This window comes from Sapajus apella, unplaced genomic scaffold (assembly GCF_009761245.1).
Source record: "Sapajus apella isolate SASKATOON/1434 unplaced genomic scaffold, GSC_monkey_1.0 scaffold1, whole genome shotgun sequence".
Taxonomy (NCBI): domain Eukaryota; kingdom Metazoa; phylum Chordata; class Mammalia; order Primates; family Cebidae; genus Sapajus; species Sapajus apella.
In genome coordinates, this window is record NW_022436941.1 from 29,361,476 (window position 1) to 29,384,280 (window position 22,805).

At 36.0% G+C, this 22,805-nt stretch overlaps 1 protein-coding gene and 1 long non-coding RNA gene across 2 annotated transcripts in view; one reads left to right on the forward strand and one right to left on the reverse strand.

The window, feature by feature from the left end:
* Window positions 1-22,805, reverse strand: part of CAMK4 (calcium/calmodulin dependent protein kinase IV) — a 265,094-nt gene that overhangs the window by 169,018 nt on the left and 73,271 nt on the right. The gene's annotated exons all lie outside the window — the stretch shown is intronic.
* Window positions 11,772-22,805, forward strand: part of LOC116549238 — a 14,620-nt gene continuing 3,586 nt past the window's right edge. The window contains exons 1-2 of the long non-coding RNA XR_004267765.1: window positions 11,772-12,017; window positions 16,887-16,890. This is a non-coding gene — a long non-coding RNA (uncharacterized LOC116549238). The remainder of the gene's footprint in view (window positions 12,018-16,886; window positions 16,891-22,805) is intronic.

Here is a 22,805-nt window from a genome sequence, read left to right on the forward strand (position 1 = left end):
TTTGGACTATTTTTATCTTATATTTTACTTCAATGACTTATTTTTGCTTTAAGTGATCAATTGTCTTAAAAGATAGTAAAGGCAGAATAAAAATGTGTCTCTCATATTACCTATATTCTACTTCCCATGCTCTTAATTCATTTCTATTAATCTGAACTTCTATTTAGTGTTATTTTTCTTTAAATTAAAAAAAGGTTTGTTAGCATTACTCGTGGTTTAGGTGTGCCAACAATACATTCTCTCAGTTTTCATTTATTTTAAAATGTCTATTTTAGTCTCATTTTTTGAGACTTATTTTAATGAGATATACAATTCTGGGAAGATAGGTTATTATTTTATTTTTTTTCCTTGGATTAAATAATCCTTTTTGAGAACACACAAGCAGTTCTTCAAAATAGATCATATATTGAAACATAAAATACATCTCTAAAAATTTCCAACTTTACAGTATATATATTTTTCCTTGGAACTTTGAAGGTGTTGTTCCATTGTCTTCTGGTCTCCATTTTTTTTCTTTGAATGGGACATTAGCCATCACCCATATTCACTGTCTTCCTATATGCAGATGCTCCTTGACTTACAATAGGGTACCAATAAGCCCACTGTAAATCAAAAATATCATAAGTGGAAAATTCGTTTAATGCTGGCAACACAGCCAAGGGTCCTGAATTTACAAGTGGTTTGACTTGTGATTTTTTGATTTTACAACAGTGCAAATATGATATACATTTAGTAGAAATCATCAATTTGCTAAGGGATTTTGCCCTGATAAACCCATCATAAAGTAAAAAGAAAAAATCGTTAAGTATACGACTGTCCGTATATCATATCTTTGTTTCATGATTCCTTTTAAGATTTTCTCCTTATCTTTAGTTTCTGGCTTTTGAAGATATACCTACCTTTGGTTTTCTTTGCATTTATCATGTTTGTTGTTCAATGAGCTTCTTGAATCTGTACTGTTCTTTACCTATTATAAGCGTTTTCCTATTATAACTGTAAACATTTTTTTCTGCCCATCTCTCTCTTTACTCTCCCTGAGATGTGCATTCCATTTATGATAGCCTTCTTGATATTTTCTCACAAGTTGTTGAGACTGCTCCTTTTAACCAATTGCTTTTCTTTCTATTCTTCAGATTGGGTAATTTCTATTGATTTGTCTTCAAGTTCACTGACAATTTCTTCTGCAGCCTTCAATCCATTCTTAAGCCCATGCATTTTTAATTTCATATAATGTACTTTTCAATTCTAAAATTCCCATAGGCTCTTTTCCATAGTTTCCATTTCTGTGCTGAAATATTCTCTATGTTTAATTATTATCCCCATGTTTTGCTTTATATTCGTGAATGTATTGATAATTACAATAGTTGTTTTACAGTCTGCTAATTCCAACATCTGAATTACCTCCAAGTCTATTTTATTGACTGTCCCCACCCCCACCCCGATTCTAAGTCACAATTTCTTGCTTCTTTGAATATCTAGTAATTTCTTTAATTGTGTGATAGACATTTTTAAATGACACACACTAGGGAGTCTGTATTGTGTTATCTACTTTTAAACATAGTTGACCTTTTTTAGTAGCAGTCAGTTACATTGCTGATAAATTCTATTGATCCTATCCAGTTTGGTTTTATTTGTTATTAGGAAAAATCTATTTGAATTTTGATCCTGATTCTATGTTATGGTCCTTGCTCTAGGATATAAACCTTCTTATCTAAGTGTGATCTTTTTGAGGTCTCAGACAAATATCTGAGGTGTTCAGCAATGTCTCTCCACCCTGGCCTGGCCACAGATCTAATGTCTTCCAGTTGTACATGCCTACCTGTCCTCAGAGACTTCTGTTACCTCTCAGTGTCTCCACAGTTGCTTCTGCTTAGCCACATGAAATCTCATCATTCATTGTCCCCAGTTAGAAAATGCAGGTGAATATGGTACTCAGCTGTGTTTCCCTTCTCTCAAAGATCACAGACCTTTATTGTCCATTGCTCAATGCCTGAAAACAACTGTCTTATCACTATAGTCTAGGTTGTTTATTGAAGAAGGGCAAGTGTAGTACCTTTGATTCTATCACTGCCCACAGCAGAAGTCTTCCCTTGTAGTCTTACTTTGTATCACCTTATTGAATTTTATTCAGACATGATTGTTACAAAAGGGAAACTAATATGTTTATTCTCTATGCATTTATTAAGAGTAAATTACAAATGTTGACAAAACTTGTGATTGGAGGAGATTAACAAATGATAAATCTATTTAAAGGCAGAATTAAGAAATTTCCCTTTGGTGCTCCAGGCTGCTTTTTAAACATCAACAGCATCTGTTATTGTTTCTGGAGAAGAAAAGGATTCTGAGGCATGAGATATAATTATATTATGTCAAAACATTGCACTCAAGAATTCTTCCTGTTGAATAGATGATCAAACAGACATATTTTAGGACAAAATAACTACCCATTTTAGATCACAGGCCTTGAGACTACACCCACTGCTGTTTCTAAAGGATTCATGTGGCTGAGAGCTATACCAGATGGCTGATACAGACATGGAAGAGATTTTATGTATCCCAGCTGTGACTTAGGCTTGTCAGTGACATTCAGTAACATCTAGCATTTAATATTAAGAGACTGTATGAATTAAAAGTCAGTAAGATTACTCCTTCAACAAGAGGCTTAGCAGAGGCAAGGTTGGTGGCTTATTTAGCACACAGATGTGTTTTGTTTGGCCTGAACAGGGTTTTTTTAAAATGTTGAATGTTTTGCCAACATTTAAAAATTGGGAGACTTCACCAAAATTCAGATTTCCAGCTTCTCTTGAATACAGCAACACTAACTCCTTTTTGTGTCCAGTAGCATTGGTGAGACCCGAGTAGCAACTGTCTGCTTTTGAGAGGGTCTATGGTCCTTCTGGCAGCTTCACTGATTTACACCACCTCCCAGCTCCTGTTGAGATACACAGTTGCCTCCTCTAATCTCATGAACACCCAAGAAGTGGGAATAGCTGGTAAACCAAAGCAGAGACATGTTGAAAGTCTCACTTCCAGAGGTGTAGGTAGGATTATCAATTATTACAGCTTATTTCATGTCTCCTCTTTACAATTCAGCCTAGTGGTTAGTGTTGCAGGGTTTTAGGGGGCAGGGGAGCGTTTAGCTCCCCTGAGAGGCTATTTTTCCAGACTCTTGGTCTCTCACTCACCCAAGAATGGGAGAGGGGACCATGGTGGGTACACTCGTAAGAAAATATCGGACCCCAAAGAGTTTTTTGCAGAAAAGTGATTTATTTAGGTAGAAAGAGAGAGAGAAACAGCTAACTCTCACATTGAGAAGGAAAAGCCGCTCTCACACTGAGTGAGAAGGGTTCTCAGAGGGAGAAAACAAAGAAGGAAAGCCCCTCTCATACTAAGTGAGAAAATTCAGAAAGGTAGAATCAGGAGAGGAAAAAGCAGCTTCGACGAGAGTGGAAGGGGTCCCCAGAGGTGGAAATCTACCCAGATAAGAGAGACAGGGACTTTTAACCTGGCAGGAATTCCCACCTTCTCTAAGCCCCCGACCAATGAAAAGTGTTCCTTTAAACTTCTGCTGGAGTGACTGATTTTTGCTTTTTTCCGACTCTTGTGAAAATTAAAACAAAGACATTAAGTCTCCCAGATGGAAAGAGGGGAGGGGGCACTGGGAAGTTCTTGCTCTTGAAACTACGCCCCCTTGTGTACCCAGGAAGAGAAAACATTCCTTCAGTTAGGAGTCCGTAATTATTATTCCATTTCACAAATCAGACAATGTTGATATTAGATGTCACTATGCTATGACCACTATAAAAGAAAAAGCTAAAACTAATTTAACTATGACAGCCCATAGTTATGGCTGCAAGATGCATCTTGATTGCAGAGATGTTAAGCTGTGAAAGACCATGCACTTTAACAGCAATTAAAAACAGCAACATTAACTGGGCACAGTGGGTCACGTCTGCAATGCAGCACTTTGGGAGGCTGAGGCAGGTAGATCATCTGAGATCAGGAGTTCGAGAGCAGCCTGACAAATATGGTGAAACCCCACCTCTACTAAAAATATATAATTAGCCGGGCATGGTGGCGCATGCCTGTAATCCCAGCTACTTGAGAGGCTGAAGCAGGAGAATCACTTGAACCAGTGAGGCGGGGGTTGTAGTGAGCCAAGATCACGCCATGGCACTCCAGCCTGGGCAATGAGCAAAACTCCATCTCAAACAACAACAAAAATGGCAATATTATATATGACTAGTACTATACATTAACACTAAGTTACACATTAATTTCAGTTTCTATCATTTTTGTTTCTACTCGATAGCCTCTTAAATAAGCCCCAGGCTTCTAGCCTTATTCCTCTTCAGTGTTCCTCCATTCTACTACTGGAACAATCTTTCCAGAATGGAAACCTGACCACGACTATCCCCTATGCTCTCTATCCCCATGATGGTGAGAAGGATCCAGTTTCCTTGGCATGTCAAGTAAGGCCATGTGCCGTCTTGCTCTTCTTCCTGTCTTATATCCTTTTGTCTTCCCTTTTATACCTAGAAGTATCAGATTCACTGAGTTGAGCATGCTTCTCTTTTTGTTTACATCACCTCCTCAAGTTTTCTGAGGAACAAGGTTTTAGTCATTAAGGAATTCAATATAATCACCATCTCTTATGGCATACATATCACATTCTTTTTTATTCCATCCTGGACTCATTGGAAGCTAGGTTTTTCTACTCCTATACCTAGGGGTGCTTTGTCGTCTATTCACACACATGCCTATCTAGACCAGAGTTTGCAAGCAGCCATCTCATATGTTGATTCCACCTTAGTTATATCTTGCATACAAAATGTTTAGACAGTTTTTTTTAATTGGATGTCAACATTAACAACAGGAACATTTTACATTTTAAGCAAACTAAGCCTAGAAATGTAGAACTAGCATTCCTGGATAACCACGATCAGCTAAAGGTTTCAGTAGCTGTCTCATCGAAACTGGACATGATTTCTACAGTGTGTCAGGGATCCCAACAGTCCCCATGATTTTGAACATAGCTTCTCTCTCATCTGCAATACAGGCCTGCCCTCTATAAGCATCAGAATTAGCAATTTTCTTTATACACTGGGAGCTCGTCACATTCACAGAGTGTTCTACTAATCTACGTCCCTGGTGCCTAGCACACAGCCTGGAATATATAACTAGAGCTCGAGAAATGTTTTATGAATTGAATGGAGAAATCCGATATAATAATCACAACAACCCAGCAAAAAGGCAAGGAATATTATGATACACAGCTGATAAAGAAACCACAGTTTGGGCAGTTAATATCTTATTCAAAAAGACATAGTTAATGAGGGGAAGAGCTGATACTGAATCCAAGACTCTGCTCTGTCTCAGGCCTTCTCACTAACACATACTGTCGCTTGTGGAAGTCTAACCAGACAGGTCATGAAAACGTAATACTTTTTTCAATTGATAAATTAATCACTACTACTACTGGAACAATCTTTCTAGAACAGAAATCTGACCCCACCATTACAGAGCATATTGCACATTGCCTTGTATTATAGTTAATTGTGTGCATGTGTCTCTCCAGTGTGACTTGAGGGTGAAGGCCTGTGACAAGCTAGCACCTTTCATATAGTAGAAGCGGAATACTGGCTTGTAGAATTAAAATAAATTGAATGAATAACTCTCCGCTCCTTACCACTTCTATCATAACAATGTCTTAAATCCTATAAGAAAGGAAGAAAAAGGAGGAGGGGAGGAGAGAAGAATATTATAAAAGAAAAATAAAAATACAATGAGTCCACTTATACCTACTTACTCTTTTCCATCTTTGTCAACAGTATTTGCCATCATAACACTGATAAAATTTTTACTGTTTCTAATCTGTTTAGATTTTAAGGTGTTACCTTCATTATCCTCATACTCAATCTGTCAGCTCTGTCACATATTTGTATTTGCTTCCAGGAGGTCATAGCCAGCTCCCTGTGTATTAATGCAATTATCTGATTCTTTTATTAAGGCCCCAAGTGACATTAGTGACATTTCATTACAATTTAAGAGACACTCAGAATTAGAAGTGGCACTGCTTTCTTGGACAGTGTTGTCTAAGTTGAATTGCCTTGGACTGATATCAGAGTTTGGTATTTCCAGTTTGCTAGTTCCTCCACCTCCAACCCCACCTTCTACCCCAAAATAATATCTGCTTTCTCTCTTTTCTTAGATAATAAAGTCATTAGACAATAAAACAACTGTTTTGCATGGCTATGTTATAACAATCAGTCTTAAGAGAGTCTTATACTTTATAAACAGTATTGAATGAGCCTCACTTTACTCGTCTCAGAAAAAAGAAACCAGATCTGGGATTTTATTACCTAACACGTTCTGGGAAAGGCCCAGGAGTACTACATAGCCACATGGATCATAAAGAATTGTGATTCAGCTAGCCAACTTTAAATCCAAATATGGAAAGTTTGAGCACCTTTTTCGGGCTATTACTTAGTAAGCCATTTTGTACCATAGATAGATAACACACTTCCTCCTAATGCATTTACTAAATCATGCAGTATACTTCCACAAAGCAACCACTATTATTTATAACTACCTTCTTGCCATAAATGAAAAGCTAAGATATAAAGGGATTAAGCAACTTGTGTAAATTAAATCAAGTGTTTCCATTTTCCTTGCGTGTAGTACAAATCTGCTTTTCTTTTTTAGCAAACTAACTTTATACATTCTACTAAAAAATAGCCTTTTAATACTGTTTTTCTTTTCTTTACTTTTTTTTTTTTTTTTTTTTTACATATTACTCCACCAACTTCAGGGTTCTGAATTTATTTGAAAACAAGAAGTAAAATTTGCATTCAGACAATACAGGGCCTGTTGTTCAAAAATTATTAAAATTTCAACATGGCCATGGCAAAGCATTAAACCAAGTGCAGTGCCCTTTTGAGCACAGGAATCTGTGGGGCTATACAGGACACATGCCCAGGAAGCTGGTCCTGACCACAGCCAAATCATTTGGCCTACTTGACCATTGGCTTGCTCTTCTACAAATGAGGAGCATAATCACATATGCCGTCATTATAAGGATCACGTAAGTTCAAACTCTTTGTAGTGTCTGAAACATGTTAAAAATATAAGCTTGTGTTGGAATTATTGGCTGAGGCACATTTATTTATTTAACAACTGCTTTATTATAAAATATGTTCTACAGGCCAAGCCTGAATGAATGAGTATTGCTTATTTCCCTAGGAAAACTCGAATTCTTTCTTAAAACAACAGGCTTTACCATGATTTTATATCAATTGTGTATTTAGGGTAGTTAACAATAACATTCTCCTTGAAATAAGAGTTAACTACATAGATCTAACTAGGCACAAATGGGTGCCTTAAACTAACCTAAGCTGCTTTAAATCACTATGTAATGTAACTCTGAAATTTGACATTCATTTTTTAGCAGATTCCAGTCCTTGCATTGGCCAGACCTCTAGATTCTGGGAAGAAATTCTCCTAGCTTGTTTCTTATCAGATGCATTAATATTTAATCCCTCTTACAGATATCAGAAGCCTAAGGTCTCTTCAGTTCTAAGCCCATGTCCTTTATATATTTCTTTAATGCCTTTTCAGTAGTTTTCCTGCATTTTGTTTTTGGGTCAAAAACAAAGGAGAGAAACTTGAACCAGCTAGAAATTTTAAGATGAATTCCTATGTGCTCTTGATTCTCAAAACATATTAGGATACAACTATAAAACCAAGTCAGTTTTTAGTGTAGAGGTCAAATGTCTTCACTACTTGTTTTGGTTTTGTTCTCAACCAGTCTTTCAGAGAACATTTAAATAGCTATGAAACAGGTTAGAATATTGCTATTCCTATTCTTGAAAATGCAATATTAATTGAAATTATAGATTGCTCGCTCCTGGTGATTTATCAATGCCAGGAAAGCACTGAGACACTATGGCCTCCTATCCCTTTTTTCTTGTAGTATAACCACAATGTCACCTAAGAAAACTCTTTTTTTAAAACAAGTGATTTAAACAAATAATGGAGTTGCAGGTCAAACATGATACTATCTCTACGCCTGTAGAAGAGCCTTCTCTGTACATTTTCATGTTCTTCAAACATCCATTTAAAGCTAAGGGTCCAGTCCTCAGAGCTGCAGGAATATCAATCACTCAACATCTATCAAAAGCTCAGAGTTAAAAGAAGTAGTCACCTCAGGTGTTCTGATCTTCAAAGAGAAAAAGAAGGAAAAGGAGGTTACAACTCAAAGCATGTTTGCAAATGTCAGTTTGAGCGTCCTGGGCAAATGTCTGTAGAGTGAGAGTAAATGGTTGAGAACAGTTAAGTGGGACAGTGGCGATCACAAAGTACCTCAAACTGAAACAGCAAAGGCTGGTCATAGAAAAAGAACTGAGCTGATCCTTTATCTTCCCTAGGGGACTGGCGACATTTCCCCTGTTACTGTAGAGTGAGAATGGCCAAGGGAGGCTGGAGAAAAAGGATTAGAGTATTAGGCCACATGTCAGGGCTTTGATGTGATTAGAAATTATTGGAAAGCCCTTGAGAGAATGTCAATTTCCTCTTTATTATTGGTAATGTTTGCTTGGGTCATGAAATAATTTGAGTTCTCCAAAAATGCAATCTTGAATGAATAAAATGTCATGGTCTGTTTTGCTTCCTGCAATGATTAAAAATAGCATCAAATTATTACCTAGAGAACCAAACAAAATGATAAACTCTTCTGTGCCCTGTTTAACTTCAGTCCTAGATTTCCTACCTGCCTTTGAAGAAAACAGAGGATTGTGGCTGTGGTATTGCAGCCCTTTGCAATATCTCAGGTGACAATCATCTAGCAGAAGAAGCTGCCACTGGCTGCAGCCTGGGGAAAACTGAGAATGAGCCTTTTCAACAAAATGCGGCAGAATTTGTCTAAATATTGCCAAACAGAAAATCACTTTTTCCAAGCTAATACTTATTTAGCTCCTCCTACACACATTGGGAAAAAAGAATTAGAAAGTTTAAGTCTTAGAGGAAAAGAGATTAAGAACGAGGTTTAGAGTTTCTTTATATGCAAAAAAAATGAAGATCATAATATTCAACAACTAAGATAGTCATTGTGATTAAATTAGATATTTTATGTGAAAGGTCCTACCCCAGTGCCAGACACATAAATGAAACTAAATGAATTTTAATTTTCTTCTTTCCTCTTTATCTGATTTCAGAATTCCAGGTGAAAACTAACCTAATCAGAGAGACAAGAAATCGTTAAAAAATGAGCTTGCCTGTGTTCTCCCTACCTACAATATTAATATTTCAAATTAATCTGTATGAATCAATACTCATTAAACTGCACCAGGCAAATGGTACAGAAAATTAAAATAGCTCACTATTCTCTAGCTTATCAGTTGAAAAGCTAATGCTACCAAAAGTTTCTAATTATCTGTGCAGGCAATGATTTTTCCCACTGATAAATTTTGAGGAGAAAATAAAACCTTTTAATTAACAGTTTTCTTCTTAAAGAACTCTGCCAAAAGCACACCCAATTGCACATACAGTTCAAATAAAGTATGGAAAACTTTTCCAGCTAATTCAGCAATAAACAAGGTAACAGTATGTTTATCAGGAAACCAAGTGTCTTTAACAAAAATAGCCATGTAGAACCATAATATGGTAACCATTTGATCATGCCATTTTGCTATTACAATATCTTATCTTTGATAAGATACTTTTTTATATCAAATCCATCTATCTCAGAAACTACATTTCATCATCTAAATTGATATGATCTACTCTTCAAAATGTCAACATTAAGAAAGCCTTTGTAGTTGTTTCTGGAGTATTTTAAACAACAATAAAAACTCCCATATTGGTAAATGTCAGCTTCCTTCATTTTAATTGTCATTATAAAGACACAAATGGTATTTTCAACATATTAACAAGACATTTATTTGATGGTCTTAATGGCTTTCAATCATATTCAAGATGAGAAATGAAACAAAAAATTACATCAGGGTATATCATTATACTGATGGGAATTAATTAAATGGTTCATTAGCATCTGCAGATTTTTAAGTATCAGCTTCTTAAAGCTCTATACTAGAAAAATATTCTGAAAAGATTATGAAGTATTTTTGTTCCTTTTCTGAATTAAAGGCACTGTTAAATTTATCAGTTAATTATAAAGCAAACTTTTGAAATGTAAAATGTGGGTTATGGGCAAAGAAAGAACAATATATGCACTGTTATAAAACTGAGTTGTAACATGTGCTTTATTAATAAACAGATTTGCAGATCCATGATTGCAAAAATGTTGGAAATGTATTAAAACATGACTTTCCATTATATGGATATGCTGTTGGTCAAGTCTTGCCTGCATTTAAACAATGATGAAGAAAGTGAGTTTTCAAAAGTAGTTCCAAGAGCATAGAAAAGTATCACTAACTCTTCACCAAAGTTACACAGCCTAAGACTAACAAAACCTTACACTTACACTCAACTCTAGGTACCAACCATATCTTATAAATTAAATAAATTCATTCCCCAAAATGTCACCACTTTTAATGATGTATTACTTTTTCAATTTCTTTCTATTACACTTTTGGAGAGTAGCTTCTACAGAAAAAAAAAAAAAATTGTCCTGACAGAGAAAAAGACACACATTTAAGAACACTAATATTCACTACAAAGAAGATTCTACTTCTGTAATTTGATATATCCATACAAATTATTGCCAAAAAAATTACTGAAAAGGACAATCAATTCACCTATCACACATCACTTAAAAGAGGATAAAGTTAAGTCCAATTTCATTGGCTTCTTTTCTGAGTCCACAACAGTAAAATATATAAGCACCAAGTAGCTATGTCTGTATTCTGGGTATTCTCTGGAAATCCTTACAGATGAAATTCACTTAAAGAAAGTTTTGTTTTTTTGTTTTTTTGGTTTTTTTTTATAATTTCAATGAAAAAGTACAAATAGCCAATTTATATTGCGTATTATACTCTAGGCACTATACTGATCACTTTGCACACATTATTTTGTAACAATATTCTATCATAACAGGAGATAAGAAGGTTGGGGTTAAAAGACCTGAAGGAACATGACCAAGGTCACAAAGCTGACACGCAGCGGGAGGGAAGACAATTCAGATCCGGTCTGACTTCATCACTTATGTTCCTAGTCACCCTGCTTTATTCATTGCCACCTTAGACCCTGATTTTCACTGTTGATATTTTTGAGAAAAGTTGTGTGGATACTCATATTTCTTAAGTATAATGACATATTAGTTGATTATAAGGAGTTTCTAACAGAACTTTCAATAGAGGGGAAAAAAAAATCTTAAGTTTTAAATCTGTTAGTGAAGAGACTCCCACACAAAGAACACTGAGAATTTTCAGCCTGGCTGCTCCGTGGGGTAGAAGCATTTTTGTTATCATAACTGGGGGTGAGACAGAGCTGCTACTGACATCTCTTAGGCAGAAGGCAGGGATATTTCGAAACATCCTGCCATGTACAGGATGACCCCTTATCCCACACAGCAAAGAATTATTGCTCCAAAATGCAAGTAGTGCTGAGTTTGAGAAACCCTGGCTTAAGTTGAGACCTACTCAATTTAAAAATCACAAACTATTAAGGAACACAGGGTACCCAGAATAGATAGGGCATCTTTTTGGTGTGGTGAAAGGTCTCAAATCCTTCACACTTAGCTTAAGTTAAAGCTGCTTTGAGTTAAAAAGTTTTAACTCTGCAAGGAAGTTAGTTTTAAATATATTTACCCAAAGACAAAAAAAGAGGGCCCCATTAAAAACTGAAGCCTGCAAAATGTACACTGTAGCCAGTGCTCCAAAGATTATCCCAGAGAAGGAAGCAGATGAGCATAGGGGCTCTCCACTAACAAATCACATTAATCAATGGGGAGTTGGCCCCTAGCTCATTCCTACTCTGTTTCAAACTCAGAGACATTTCTGAGTTTCCTGGATTGTTCCAGAAGACTTAGAAGGCACAGCCTAAAGAATTCTATTTAATTTGTGGATGATTCATTTGTATCTTGAAATTTCTGGCTGCCACTAGAAACTTCAGAATATTCAGAAAGAAGTCAAGGAAGCCTCTGGATATACTGACTGAGTCTCCTGGAATCCTAAAAAACATGCAAATTCAGGTCTCTTGGAACACAATAATAACTGACACCTAGCCCGCAGTTACTCACAATCAGGCTTTGTGCTATGCTCCTCACAGGCACCTCCTCAGAGGCATTATCTCATTTCACTCTGAGGACAACATTATAAGCTAGCTATTTAATGCTGATTTTACAGATGAAAAGAGTGAAGCACAGTGAGGTTACTGACTTGCTCAAAGTTGTACGACTAGTAAGAGGTAAATCTGGAACTTGAAGCCAGTTCTCTCTAGTATTAAAGTCTATGCCTATAACCACCATGATATCTGGCTTGTTTGGTGATCCCTCAAACCCATATTTTCTGGGTACCCATTAGGAGTCCTCCACTTTGGTGTTAAGGTCCTAGCACTCAGCTGTACAGGAAGTATTTGGGCCAGGTTGCAGGGTGCATCGCCTCACAATGAAATAGAGGTATTTCTTTGAATGAAAAAGTTCCTTGTATGAAAACTTATAACTAGAAAATCAAGAATTTGCTTTCCTTCAAAGAAAAAGGACTAACATTTCCAGAATGGAACTCTATCTCATATTTTTAGTTCTTCAACTTTTCTAAAAAATGATGTAACTGTTTTTCTACACATACCAGGAGATCTGACAGCTAAAAAATACCAAAGAAACAAAAACAAAAGCCAAATAGCAACAACACATCACCTCACTGCTACTGAAGATTGGGAAGACTGACAAATTACCCATATTGATTCCCTCCTGGAACGAGACCAAATATCACAGCAAACACAGCTGGTTTTATACAATATTTATGATTGTCCTTGAGAAACAAGAAATTTGAGAACAATTTGATGTCTTTGAGGAAAAAAATGTCTTTTAGAAATTTATGAAGGCTTTGAGAAAACTCCCAAGGAATGCAAAGAATCCTTCAACCTTCCTTTGAATAACAGCTCTGCCAAATGAACAGAGGGTGTGAGGCCAGCTCTGGACAGCCTAGATGGTCCCCTACATGCCTGTGGAAGTCACAAACTGTCCAGAACAACCTGGCCTCAATCCATTACTTACGCTTTGTACACTCTTCTGCAACCAACTTCCTCCTAAAGAAAGAATGGCCCATCAACATAACATCTATTTAGAGTTTTTCATACAAAGATCAATTATTCTTCAAACAGAAATCCCAGAGGTACAAGACACACTATAGTGAGCTAACACAAGTACTCTCTCTCAGCAAGTCTTCTCTAATGACAGCCACCGTGCAGGTGGTGACTGCCACATGGCAGCAGGTAGCCCCTCCATCTGCCAATTTTCGAAAATGTAAGGAAGAGAAACTAGAATGTTTTTTTCTTTTTGTTTTGGACCTAATTACAACCTTATGCCAGAAAAACTGATGCCACATTCCCTTGCAATAAAACAGCAGGGGTGGGGGGAGGCTTTGGTTTTAAGTTTTTACCTTCACCCAGGTAATGCTCTCGCTGTAAAAAGATTAATGACAGCCAGACTCTGAAAATAAGCTCCACTAGTTAAGGAGCTTATTTTTATTTTGAATTTTTATCTAAATTCAAATATATCATACCAGTGTTCTTAGAATGGATATGTGTGAGATCTGTTACGTGTCTGTGAAAATGATCCTCACCACTGCCGTCAGATGAACACAGCTAAGGCGACTCATCATCCCTACAGCCCAGAAAACTAGAGAAAGCATCTCAAATGAACATAAATATATGTTTCATGTGCTCAAAAAGAAGCATATTCACAATTCTTATTATAGTTCTACTACTATTTTTAAAAGCCAATACACTTTTTATAATTCAGTAGAATTTTCCTTAAGGAAATAGCTGAGAACATATCCTTAATCTTAAAGCTGTACTGTGTTCACTAGGACAGGGATTACCGAAGGATGAAAAGTAGTACTAGCTGTCATTTTTTGTTGATGAGTTCCTATGCACTAAGTGCCAAGCTTAGCATCTACCTATATACCCCTCTGAGCCACCTTCCACTCTGCTGTCAAAGTATGCTTAAGTCTTAAAGCTCATTTTGTTGTCTTTTTTTAAAAACCTTTCAATAACTCCCAATTGCCAATGGATACAATTCAGATTTCTTAGCATGAATTATAAGGCCATCTATCAACTAGCTCATGCCTTCTTTGCCATTTGTGCCTGTAACAACTTCAAGCCTTACTGAACTTCTGTCAACCAACTACCTGGCATCTTACGGTGTAGCACAATATCATTTATCTTTATTAAAAGTATATGTACACAGATGACACTTTATTTTAGAAGGATACATTTATTTCCAAAGAAGCTACTAAACACATTAGAATGAATGTTTCCTGGGGACTGAAGGTGAGGAGGTAGAGTGATAAACAGATAACAAAGCAATTAAACTAGAGAAACCTTGAACAGGTGGGGATACAGGTGGCCATGACGAAGGAGCACCATTAAGTCAACTCTGCTCCCAAAACAACAAGGCTGAATATGCCTTGTTAGCCTAGGTAACTATGTATACCAGGTTAATGTATGCACTCATGAAACGGTGTCAGTAAACACTCCTCAGGTTAAGAACAGGACACAGAAGACTGAACCCTGCCATCTACTCATTTCCTTAATCTAACAGACTATTTATCTATCTATTCCAAAGCATGTGTGAGATTGCATATTTATTTTCCTGCAAGTTAAGGTAACAGCCTAGCTTTTGTCCCTTATCAATATCTGTCCCCACCTCCACATGATACTGAGACCACCAGTGGTGCTCGAGATGGAATAAATTCCAAGTCTCAAGTCCCATATCCAACGCACATTTATTTCAACTCACCTTTAAAAAATGAGCAAAGTTTAAGAGAAGAGATATTTTAGTGAGATGACCGAAGTTAAAGGGTGGTCTTGAAGGGACACTTTACCATGATCTGGACCTGGAAAACTCAATGCCAGGTGAACAAATTGGAAAAGAAGAAATAACCTGTGCCACAGCTCACCCAGAGAAAGAGCCAAGAGGATGACTAAGCCGGCAGTAAAATGGCTTGTTAATGGCTCAGAACCTGAGTCAAATCTCACTCCTGGATTTGACTTTAGCTTAAGAAGCTTCAGCTTCTATGAGACCTTATGGGGATGGTTAAATGCAACAACAAATAATGGGCACACATTTTGCCCAAGAGTGGCCAGGGATCCTGGAAAGGGAGTGAGATGTTGATCCCAGACACCTGGAAGGTTCCACCACAAATGCGCATCTTTGATCATGCTGCCTTCTCTGCTATTCACCCTGCCCTGACCACCTAAGACCCAGGTCAAAGGCTTTCCCCTCCTACAATTCTCGGTCCAGGCAGAACTGGTAACTTTCTTCAGGAGGCATTTGGTTTGGCGTGGATGCTTACTAATAACAGAATAGTCTGAAGTTGCAAAGCACCATAATTGTTAAGCGATGTTCCCTCAGGATGCCCTAAACCAACAGTTAGCAGAGCCTTGCGACACTGCATCGCTCTTTTGTCTGTGCTTTGTCTGAACTCACAAGACTCTAAGATACTCAGGTTCAAGAACCTGAGTATCTTATTAATTCACATCTCTACCATGGATTGTAGTTCCTGGCAACCAGAAAGAATTTACTACATGTCTATAATACAAAGGAAACATCAGTCAATGAAGTTAAACAAATATAACCACAACATAGGTGATCCCCACGTGACACATAGAAGGTTAATCATATCTCAATTATTTTTCATCTATAATTAAATGTAATTTTAAGATTACCAAATATTTAATTTTCCTTTTACTTCAAATAAATAATGGGGTTTCATTTGAAGACTGCAGAAGGTATGTTTAATGAACTCAATATTTAGGGCTAAAGCTCAGGTAATAAGCTATTGTTTTCCATAACAAACATGATTCTAGAAGAATTTTACATGACTGACTTTTCCTAAAATCTGAGTCAAACAACTGAACATCTCTAAATAACAATCTGATTCCCACTGGACTAAATTTCAATTCCAGAGATGCTTAGCTGTCATTTTGAATTGATCTCCAAAGAGTATTGCTCCTAAAATTAAATTTTAAATTTCATCTGCAAGTTTTGTAGCTTGTAGATAAATATCTTTAAATAAAGAATAATAACTACAGTAAAGGGTATTCGTGTTTTTAAAGGGAACACTGATCAATTCTTTCATAAAACAAAAATATTCTTTAGTAATCCTTATTAACGCCTCCTATTTTCTATGTTTTAGATATTTGGATTTCTAAGCCCCAGGCTTTTCAAAATTAAAGCTCAGCCATACTTTATTAGTAAATAAGGTGCATTTTAAAATAAGAACTAGTTTTGATACATATATAAGGTAACCGGGGCCCCGAGAATTTTAGGCAGTTTCCAAAAATGTTTAATTTACAGCTAAGTAGTAGCTGCACACTGAGAGAATATGACCTATAAATATAAAATGTTTTAAGATTTCTTTTCAGTCTAAAGCCAATGGTAGCTGAAAAGCTTAAAGAATCCAGGGATTTATAATTTAAGAATATTTGCCCTTCAGCAAGCATCCTCAGCTAATTCAAACACCAGTTAAATCATTACATCAAAACCTCTTCAGAATAAATACTCCTTAACTGAACAGAAATGTCTCTGTTTCTCATATGAAAACCAACTACATTTAATCATTTTGCAAGTGAATAATAGAGAGAATAAATGACTGAAGAATGAGTATGCAAAAAACTACAATGGCTTATACTTTAGTCCAATCTTAAAAAAAAAAAAACCTTAATCTATAAATAGAACCAAGTTTATGTATAGGAAAGCTGTGGAGTCCAGTTAAAAAACAGGATTCCCAAAATGGTAGTGGGGGAGGGTATAAGAAAGTTATTTGGCTAGAATGGAAGAATTGTCTCTGAATTGAGAAAATCCAATTCATTTGATTATTTTATGCTATCCAGATGTAGGTAACCCTATGAGAGTTATGTTTATTAAGAAAAATTCATCTTTCTATCTATATTTTCTCCCATTCTGTCTTCAAAGAAAAATAATGACTTTTAATGCAATGAAGGATTCACTAGAGACATTCTAATCCTAGACATAGTTTCAAAGAAGATCAGGACTTAGTTCCTTTAATCACTCCATTCTAAGTGTTTCATCATTATCCATGTGGGAACAAGTCAGCAGTTATCACCAGAGCTATTCTTTATTTTTCAATTCCTATCATTTCAAGTTAATTAAATGTACATTTATATTCATTTTAACTGTTCAGTTTGCTGTATATAAATCATTCTATAGGATATGTTAAGTCTTTTTCGAAAAAGCCATTTGTTGCCATTCTCCAGTAAATAATCTTTTCAATTATGGCTAGGAAGAGATGTTGCCTGAAATACATAGAAGCAAATCATATTTATAGTGAAGATGCCCAGACTTACCAGGTTAAGGAAGCGAGTCATATGTCTTACAAATGGCACCTGAACAGGGCTGATGAAAAAAAAAACAATTGTAAGCCATGAAGCTATTAAATCCTTTACTAGCGTGTGGGCTTCAATTATGGGTCAGTTCAAATTGCAAATTTGTAAACTGCAAATTTTCCTAATGGTAAATAAAATCCCATATATAAAATAATGGTCACTGAGTTTATAAACACAATATAGAGAGGTTTGCAATCAATTTTGTTTTTCAAGATTTTTTCCTTTCTCAAAATTAATTTTTATGCATATACATTTGACTAAATCTAATTTAAATATGCAGTTCAAATTCTTATTCTTAGGAGAATTCTAAGGCATGTTTAAAAATGATGTTAAAATAACTTCATTTGCTTTTAATTCCAACATTTACAATTCCATATTTTTTATAACATCTTTCTCCAGCCAATTTAAAATAGGTTGCAAAAGTTTAAGTGGGTCAATTCCTTAAAGTGATGCGCTGAAATTTGGCAGTTTCAATGAAGGAAAAAAATAATTTATTCATTTTAAAAGACAATTATATTATTTTCTTCAGCTACTTATCCATGATATCTATCACTGTAAGGTCTATGGCCAAGTAAGAAGAAACTGAATTAAACATTTTAACAAAAAAAGGAGAAAATAAGACATTTAAATTTTTTTTCTTTGAGAAGAAAGCTTGGACCAAAAAAACGATTAATGCAAAGATTATCTCTATTTTTCATCAGTGACTTAATTTTTACTACAACTACATACTTTCTTCAAAAAGATGATTCCAGAACTTTAAAATAACTTGAACAACTAGAGGAAGAGGCCAGTCCTACTCCCAGACAAGTCAAAGTTTCAGATTACAGAAAAGGAAAAATGTACACACAGCAATTCCAAATATGCTCTTTCTCTCTTATATTTTTCAGTTTCGTTAACGGTAGTAATTCTGTCTTGTTTCATAGATCTTATGAGCAAAGGAGCCACACGATCCAGACATTAGTATACAAATGGTTTATCATTTCTGTGATTTCAATTAGCTTAATCACTCCATGCTTTATTTCATTTCCCATTCTCTTGTCATTTTCTCTAGCCTCAACATGAAATAATGGATGAAAGTGACAAAGAAGGCAAGGGGTGCAAAGAGAAAGAGACTGAGGCAGAGCCCAGCTAGGGCTGACTCTTGGTGAACAGAAGGGGCTGCTTGCTGGCTTGCTCAAGGAGGGGACCCCATGAGAAGCTCACCATAGGTGACATTTCAAAATATTTTGCAACAAGTCAATTTGGCAACCACAAAGAAACACCAATACAATGTCAAGTATGGGACATGTGATTCGGAGTTGCAGAAGCTTTTTTAAAGAAAACACAGAAATGGGAGGAAACCAACTTGCAGATGCCATTTGTCTCCAGATTTTCCTGTTTTATCAGATACATAACAACACTTTTCAATAGAAGTAAATCACTAGCTACAAACGCTGGCCACATAGGGAATTACAAATTCCTAGCAGCCACAGTTTAGAAAGTAAAAAGGAACAGGTTTAAATTAATTTCTAAAACATACTTAATATAATCAATATATTCAAACTATATCCAATATAAGTTGAATACATCCAAAATACTGTCACTTAAACATTTAATCAATATAAATTAATGAGATGCTTTGCATTATTTTTTGTCTTTGTACTAAGTCTTCAAGATCTAAAATGCGTGTCACACCAATTGCCAGGTTCCAGCCCAAGCTGAGGTCAAAAGGGAGTGGGTGGGTGAGTGGTAGGTAGCTGGAAAAACATTTGAGGAATCAAAGGCAGTTTAGACATGCCTTTAATCTCTCTGGATCCAAGCCAGTATGTACAGCATTAGCAGGGTAATTATAACTTTCACAGATAATAGTGGCTTCCAAGCCAAGCACAAGCTCAACGTGAGTGGTTACCTAATGCACTTCACGGGGCATGGTTACATAATGTGTGGAGTTGTGAGCCTGCACTCCAAATCTGCAGAGTCAAGCTGGGCTGGAAGGCTGCCTCAGCCTACTCCTGACTAAAGCGCAGCCATTTCCCTGACACTCCATCTCCTAGGCTGAAGGCATCTTCTGGGTAGGGACCATAGGGCCCTGAATCTATAATCCACAACAAAAATACAAAGAGCAACATCTCACTGCTAGGATTCCAGCTATGCTACTTATGACTATTTGGGCCCAGCATAATCCAGAACCTAGAGATGCCCACCATCTCTACAGGTGGTCGTCAGTAAGGCTCTCAATGGCCTTAATCTCCCAGAGACCCCTTGCAGGGCTGTTATGCTCTGCCAGTTGTCAGGGATAAAGGTACAACATTTGTTCCTAAAAGAGCATAGGTGCCTCCTTGGGCAGTAGTTACTATGTCTAAGGCTATTCTGTTTCGCAACACTACCTTTCTCATCCGATCAACCTCATCTGTTAACAGAAGGAGGGCCACACAGGTGTAATTTGGAGCCCAAGCAGTATGCTCTACATGCAGTAACTTGTGCTTCTACACTTATGGCAGCCACTCCAGGGTTTGTCACTGCTAAGGGGCAAAACCACCAGGGGACTAGTCACACTTGCACAAACTGAGAGCTTAGCGCCTTGCAGTTATGCGGGTATCTGGGCAACGTATGGAGAACAGTGGCCTCAAAGCTCCTACCTCCACTCTACTTCCATGAAAAATGCTCTCCCTTCTCAATCAGAGCCTTTGAGTGAGAACAAGACAGAACGGAAGAGGAAAGAAGAGTTGAATTCTCTCATGGGGTAGACTGTGATCATAGCTGAGTTTTCTAGCTATTCTTAGAACTCTGCAAAAGAGAGTATTCAAAATAATCTAAATTAAGTTTATTGTCCATTAATTATATTTCAATGAAAACGATATTGTTTTTATTGCAAACTATTATTTTTTGCTATTCTTGGTTTTATATGGGCTCAAATTTTAAAATTCATGTTTATAATTCATATTATTTAGAACTCGCATACATAATTTTTAAGTGACCAATAAGGAATTTTAAAAATAAAAGGCTACTGAAATAAATACCATTGCTCAATCATAAAATGTTCTCAGTGTACAGATGCTTAGAATAAAATTGAGCAACATTCCTACACTAGGTGCTATGGTGAGGACGGCGCTTCATCAACTTAGAGATACCGCCAACTGTAAAACATACCAAAAAGAAAAAATAGCTGCCAATTATCTGATGCCATTTACAGCAAAACATGTCCCAATTTCAGAGAAATGTTAAAATATACAAATCCTAATTATTGATGAAATACAGTATTTTTTAAATGATCTAACACAACTACAGGTAAAAGGTGCCAGATTCATGAAATTAACAGTGTATTCACGGCATTGAGACCACAACAAAATTAGAGGAGTAAGTACCAGTAGGATGATGTGTAACAACTGCAACATTTAGATATTTGTATTGGTACAAGGGGAAAATGAAATAAATCTCTTAGATATCTTTATCAGAACCACCACAGACAAGGCCCAAGCAATGAGAGACATTAGCATCCAGTGGAAAATTTAAAGGGGCAACAAAATACTTCATAATCAAGAATTGTAATATTTCGATGAACTATTTAAACGAATTACAGTCAATGCAAAAAATCCAGAATATCAGAATTTTAAATAAAAACAGAACCAGTATAGTTGAATTTCTCTTTTGCCTCAAGCTCTAATATGGCTCAGCAGGGCACTGAGAGCCACTCATGTCAACTGGAGTGAATTAAAATCTCTCTTAAATAGGTTTGATGAAGAGCATTGAGCTAATTTTCCACATCCCAGCCTAACCTTTAAATACCACATTACCTAGGAAAAATTTTAGATCTTATGAATGAGTTATTAAGTTGTACTAAAAATCAGTTGCATTGTGCTATTTTTGGAAAAAAAGAAAAGAATGCCTCATTGTTTTCCATTGTAAAGCATGTTTTATTAATTTTTAAGTGCTGCTAGAAATCATTCATTTTTGCAATGTGATTCTAACCAAGCAAATTTTCAAAAAATCAGAATTCTAGTTTGCATTTTAGTTTTAAAAAGTGTCTGAAGCTTTTGCTTATTAAAGGAGCTTAAGAGCAAGTTGGATCCTCCACCATTCAAAGCAACCAAATGTAAGGTTTTGGGGCCAATCCTAAATAATTATAAGGAGGAAGCCTCATAAAAATGTTCACTTTTAAAACCTCATAAAGGTTCTGATCAACATCAATTTCACTGAATAAACCATTTTCTTCATTCATGCCATATTTGTGTCTACAATATAATTTAAAACTGAATGACCCATAATCAATTGGGTATTATGCACAGATCCAGAACTGCTGTTACTGAATCAGAGGTGTCTGCTCTGCAGGCATCTGGCTCATCACCCAAAAGAATTTCCCAAGAGTTTGTAATAGTATAATCGTGAAACCAATATCCTGAGGGTTTTTTTGTTTTTGTTTAAACTCTACTTTCAGTTACTGATACCTTTTCACCTTAAGTCCAATTTCTTTTAACCCATGGGTTGTCTGTCTATACTCATTTATAGAGTTGTCCTATTTATATGAATATTTGTCAAATTACTTTTGGTAGAACATACTTATTTGATAAAACAATCATAGAATGCAAATACAAATTTAAATAAATGGAAAAAATCAATAGGCAGCAAAGATTAAAGTTTGCTATCTGCCCCTTTTAAAAAGATTTGCCAAACCGGACTTATTTTATTTTTTGTAACTCAGACATTCATCCCCAATGAACCAAGAATTCTTCATCATGACTTCTATAATAAAAAGCCAACCATGAAAACTTTCCTGACTTTTCCTAAGGAATGAAATATAGTGGTGTTATTAACAGATTTGTTTTGCTTAGTCTTAAATATTTCCATATATTTCCTGAAGAAAAGCTTAACTTCTTTTAGAGGAAGCTTATGCTGAGTAACCAGATGCTTGTTTCTCCAAGACAGCCAATAAGCATGCACTGATATGTGCCAAACCCACCGGGGTGGAGGTGGGGTATTGACAGGGTGATGAAAAGCTGACAATTTTCTAGAAGAAAGTATGTGGGCTATTACTTGTTTTTGTTTTTAGCAGGCAAATTTCCTGAAAGAATACATAAGTTATTTCTTTCTAAATGAAAAAGCTATGAGAACATATGGTCATCAATATTACACCACTTTGAAAGAAGTCACTGTGTTCAACTACATAGCAAATGAAGGCTGATAACATAATCAAAACTAATTATCTCAAAGTCCAATTTTTGTCATATGCTTCAACCTCACTTTTTGAAACCATATGACCAAAACCAAAAAAAAAAAAAAAAAAAAAAAAAAAAAAAAAAAAA